General features: G+C 50.1%; 1 protein-coding gene across 7 annotated transcripts in view; it reads left to right on the top strand.

The window, feature by feature from the left end:
* Positions 1-4,098: 4,098 nt before the first annotated feature.
* Positions 4,099-5,584, top strand: part of LRRC3B (leucine rich repeat containing 3B) — a 61,912-nt gene continuing 60,426 nt past the window's right edge. For 2 of the 7 annotated variants that reach the window (XM_038391116.2, XM_038391117.2), the window contains exon 1: positions 5,072-5,533. The gene's annotated coding sequence lies outside the window, so the exon portion shown is untranslated. Of the gene's footprint in view, positions 4,228-4,376; positions 5,534-5,584 lie in introns of those variants that run through there. The other 5 variants (XM_043509012.1, XM_043509013.1, XM_038391129.2 and 2 more) reach the window with 5 other exon arrangements.

The raw sequence follows: 5,584 nt of genomic DNA, 5'->3' as shown, positions 1-5,584 counted from the left end.
ATCTATGTCTGTGTGTGATCCACGAATGGGAACCTGCTATCTGGAGAACTGGCAGGAATTCTGACAGGCATTCTTCCAAGAATGACTTGGGTGCCTGCCTTGCTCTACACAAAATGACTGTATGAGTAAGAGGAGGTGGTGCCACCGTTCACATTATTAGACCCATGGTTAGATCTCTTGCCTGGGATGTGAGACACCAAGGTTCAATTCCACCCTCTCTGTGAGAATGGTAGAAGGAACTTATTAAAAGGCTAAAAGTTATCTTGGCAGCATCAGCTCCTCCTTTGGACAGATTTTGACTGGGGCCTGATCAGGTATGCCTACCAGCTTGGCCCTACAAATGACTTAGGCAGCTGAATGCCTATCTTTTCCCAGTTGGTGGATCAATTTGGGGCTTAGGCAGGAAATAGGAGTCTGGACATTTAGAGTGAGGCAGCACTGCCTGTGCCCCAGGGCCTAAAAACTTAGGCCCCTAGGGAACTGTTACAATGGAATGTTAGGTGCTGAGTGAGTTTAGGCACCTACAGGGTTAGGCGGAAGTCAAGTGGCAATTTAATAAATTGCAGTGGCACCACACCTGGTGATTTAGGCACCTAATGCTGGAGTGTAGGATCAAACCCTTCTGTGCCCATCTTAGCAAAATCGCTGTGGTGCCCCCTCCTGGAACACTATGGCTTTGCACTGCCACCTGTACAGGATTGTGGCATAAGAGCCCCAATCTTGGCCTTAAGCAGAAGAGGTATTACTACTAAGTACTTGAGAACGTGTTCCTAGAGCCAGTTGGAAGATTCAGTTCATTAGTGCATCAGCTAGAATATGAATTTTATACCATTGTTTGAAGTGAAAGGATTAATCCTCTATTAAAAATGAATATAAATTAATGAATAAAGAGTCATTTGGCTTCTCTTAGCACAGGAAGAAGCTGTATTATTTGCTGACTTCTGCACACATAGCTATGAATATTTGGGAGGCTAACAGAAATAGATTGTACTAGATGGCTCCTTAATTGACCCTGTGAAATTTTGGTTAATATTTATAAATTTTGAAGGACCAATCCAGCAGTCCCATATTCACATGAAAAATCCTTAATCCCATGTAGTCCTGTTGATGCTCAAGTATTTACATGAGCAAAATTTACTCATCAGAGTAAGGGTCTGCAGGACTGGACCCTTGAATATTTATAAACATCAATAAAAATTATTTTATGAGGCAAGTTAAAGAACCATCTGGTACCATCTATTTTATACTCTCTAATTTTCATAGTTATGTGCAGAAGTTAGCATGTATTACAGCTTCTTCCTGTGCTGAGAGAAGCCAACTGACCTTCTCCTTATCCATTAAACCTCTATTCTTTTTAATAGAGGATTAATCTTTTCATCTCTGACAATGGCATAAAATTAACATACTAGCTGATGGGCTAATGAACTAAATCTCCCAAAAGGCTCAATTTGAGGATCATGTTCTTAAAATTAAGTATTTTCTTCTGCCTAAAAGAACAGCACATTCCATCTACTCCATATGGAGCCAGAGGGATCATGACCTGGGCCATATTTAACCACTAAAAATCCATGATATTTTTAGTAGCAGCTAGCTCTGGTGCTTACTCTGTAGTAATTTCCCTAAATTACGTGTGTTTTTTTCCCCCTCTAGAGGTGCTGAATGCTCATCAACTTCAACTCAAGTTACAATGCTCAGCTCCTCTCAGGAGCAAGTCCTGGAGTGCAATCCTGAGAAATCTTACTCATGTAGAGCTAGTCAGAACATTTTCACTGAATTGAAATTTCAACAACAGAAGCAGAATTAATTAATTTATTTTTGACCATTTTGACTCCTGTGAAAAGTCCTTACTCGTGCAAATAAAACCCATTCAAGTGAGTGGATTAATTGTATGAGTGAGTGCTAATCTTGTGAGTCAAATTTTGCAGGATCAGGCGTCATCACTTAACTTTTTTTTTCCAAACCATAAAAGTCAATTAGATTGCAGTGGACTGGCAGGATTTCAGTTTTAAAGGGACACTGCCACATTGGTAAGTTATGTTTTTACTATTCAAAGAAACATTATTTCTTTTCAGCCAGCGAAGAACAAGTATTTGTTTCTTTACAATGAAGGGCTTCTGCTTAAAATGTTCAACAGTAAGTAGGCTTAGAAGAATTAGATTTTTACTGGGGGCCTTGTGAAGCTAAATTGCTCAGGCTTTGGCTTCAGCCTTGGGTGGCAGGGCTTGGAACTCCAGGCTTCAGCCCCATGTGGAAGGGTTTTAGCTTTCTGCCTTGGGCCACAGCCATTCTAATGCTGGCCCGGCTTGGTGGACCACCTGAAACCTGCTCAGGCCCTCCCAGTGGACCCCAGACCCTTGGTTGGGTCTATGATATGAATAGACTATGAACTAGTGTATGATATGAATACCAGGGATGTGAGTATGAACAGGCATTCCTGTTGAATACATAAATAATGGGTGTTTTGCACATTTGTCCTGGTGCCCATATCCTGGAGACTGAAAACATAACCACAAGCTAGATTTTGGTGCAATTGTCCCAGTATGCAAGCTCTTGGTTGGTTTGTTCTCAATTTTGATTGTCTTAAAACTAATCCAAAATCAATGAGCCTCAGTCTAAATGACTGAAAGTTGCCACATCTGACAATCATTTAATATTTAGTCACCTAAACTTTTTTTGTGTGCAATCAAATGATCACTTTTGGGCACTACCTGCCTAGAACAAAGCTTGAAGAGGTGACTAGAAGGTTGAAAGTATCCATAGCCCTCTGAATAGGCAAGGAAATCCATTCCCCAAGCATTTTAGTTTTAATGATAGCAAAGCACATCAGGTAGACAAAATCTAACAGTTCTAAATGAGAATGCATATTCTAGTATTTTTATACTGGGCAAGTTTTTAAGGATAAATGAAGGCACAGAGTGCGAAGATGTAAGAATGTATTGCTTATTTCTCATGCAAGCTGAAAAGTTATATCAATGCCCCTCTTATTTATGATTTACTTTTAGTGTACATAAAAGCTGACCCATGGGCAATTTGGACTTAACTAGGACTCTTCATAAGAGTAAAGTTTTGTCCCATAGTTCTTTTTTTTTTTTTTTTGACGGAAGGAATTTACAATCTAAAGCCCTGATCCTGCAAAGCCTTGCTCAGCTTCTCGTGTGAGTAGTCCCTCTGAGTTATCTAACTTGGGTAAAAAAATTTGGCAGTAGCGAGCTCTAAACTGTAAAATAACCAGATGAGAGAAGAGCCAGTTTGTACGGTCTAACACCTGGGATATCTTGTCCTAGTCAGCAGGAACATAGGAATTGGCATAGCAATGGTGTATCTACTCCAGCATCCTGCCTCTCACCAGTGGCTTACATACATTTAATGCTATTATATATTTAGACTAGAGGCAAGGAAATGTAAGTATCCAAACCAATATTTTTTTTCCATCTACTTTATTTAACATTCTGTGAAGAGCACACTTAAAAACACAAACAAAACAAGCATCTTCCTCAGTCTTTTCTAGGCAGATCCAATAAACCAGCCCCAGACAACAAACTTCCCCAGCAGGCTGGGACAAACATGGCAAAGAGGAGATTTATATTGCACAGGCCAGAGTAATAATTTGCAGGGAGAAATAAAGTGCTTGGGGGGGGGGGGGGGTAGCGCACAAGAGCCTAAAATGCCCAGGGCTCTGGCAAGGCAGGCCGTGTGACGGGCCATGGTGCGCTTCAGGAGCTAGGGCCGCCAATCAGCCCAGGCGGGAAGGGGGCTGAATAACGCGGCTCGGATTCACTTGCGCCGCTTTTACACGAGTGCCGTGGGGGGAGTTACTCCGCATTTGCGCGGCTGGGAGAGGATAGCGGGGAACCCCTTCCCCGGGGGGAACACGGGGGAGGTGATTCCCGGCGCTCCTGAGCCGGAGGCTGGCGCGGCCCTGGGGGAGCCGCAGGGGGCGCTCCTGGCACCCCGCTCACCTGCGGAGCCGGGCACAGCAGCCCCCCCCCCCGCCCCCCCGAAAGCCAGGCGGGGACAGGCAGCGCGTGCCGCCCGCAGCCTGTGAGGAAGGCTCCTCGCCGCCGCCGCCGGGCTCTGCAGCAGCGCGCGCTCGCTCGCTCCAAGATGCCAGGCTCGTCGGCCGGCTGAGGGAGGCGCGGGGGCCAGTCCGCGCGCGGCCCTTGCGGCCCGGCTCCCCGCCGCTCCGATGGAGCCGCGGCTGGGCAGGCCGCGGAGGCGTCAGGCGAGGTAAGGCGCCGCCGCCGCCTGTTGCACGGCCCCGCCTGGCCGGCTGCCCGCCGGGCCCCGAGAGTCCCTTTGCCCTGCCCCGGGCACGCGGCGCGCAGCTCTCGGCCGGCGCATTGCAACTCCGGGAACTTTTGCAGGCAGGCTCGGCTCGCTGCGCCTGCTGGCCCCGGGGTGTCGCTTCCCCCCCCCCCCCCCTTCTGCTGCTGGTTTATTTCTTAATTGGATGTAGCCCGGGCCCTGCCCCAACTTCGGGGGAGGCGGAGGCGAACCCGGGGCTGGCGCGATCGGTCCTCCCCAGAAGCAGCCAGGCGAGCCCGGGGAGGCTGCACCCTCTGTGCCTGGGCTGCTCCCGTGTGAGCTGGGGAGGATGCTGGGGGCTGCGTCGGGGGCAACAGCAGGGCTCTGTGACTCTCCAGCGGGGGGGTGGGGCTAAGGGGGGAGGAGGCTGTGGGGGCGCGGAGAGCAACTCCGGGAGTTGGGCTGGAGGGGAGAGGAGCGAAGCCCGGGGCTGTGGGAGTGGGTGGGCGGCAGCCCCCTCCCCCCCAGCTCTAGCAGCGGCGGGGGGAGGGGCACGGGAGCGTGTCCTGCGGGGGGGGGTGTTCAGGGCACATCTCCCCCCCCCCCCCGGACTGAAAGGCTCTGGGGCGCGGAGCAGGTGGAGTCAGACACCCGCTGGCCGACTCCTGCAGCCTGCCGCGCTTCTCCAGCGGGCACCCCGGCCGTCCCTGCCGCAGCCGGGCCGGAGCCCTCCTCAGCGGAGCCTGCTGCTTCCCGGAGCCAGCTGGGGCTGCGGCTGGAAACTCCCCGGAAGGGCCCGAAGGCGGTAGGTGGGCTGAAAGGGTGGGGTGGGGCTGCATAAAGGAGCGGAGGCTGCAGGAACTAGGACTACCCGCCCCCGGCTAGAGCTAGAGCAAAGGGAGCGTCTTCAAGGCGTGTCTTGTTTCATTTTTTGCAAGCTGGTGGCACGCACGGGTTGCAGAGTGTCAAGCTGATCAGCATTCAAGTGGCGATGAGTGAGCAAAGTGAAGTGAGAGAGGCGCGTGCAACGGGCAGTGGAAGCTGAGGATGGTGCATGGGGGGAGAGAGAGAGAGAGAGAGAGAGATGGGAAGAAGCTGTTTGTGTTGCCTTGGGATTTTTCCACTTTGAAACCTTTCCAGGACCAGTTGCTACGAAGCATGAAGCAGGCGGTGATGGTTATGATGATTAGGAAAGGCTGTTTCTAAATGACTGGGCTGCAGCTCCCTCAGAATACAAGCAACAAATGGCAGCGGGCTGTGGCTGGGTTGCAGCTGCTGTAACTCCCAGGTGAGCTGCAAAGGCTCTAGGCTGCAAGTTGCAGCTTTCCATGCATGCGTC

The sequence above is a fragment of the Dermochelys coriacea genome, chromosome 2, assembly GCF_009764565.3.
Source record: "Dermochelys coriacea isolate rDerCor1 chromosome 2, rDerCor1.pri.v4, whole genome shotgun sequence".
NCBI classification, from domain to species: domain Eukaryota; kingdom Metazoa; phylum Chordata; order Testudines; family Dermochelyidae; genus Dermochelys; species Dermochelys coriacea.
This window is presented reverse-complemented; position numbering and strand designations above follow the sequence as displayed.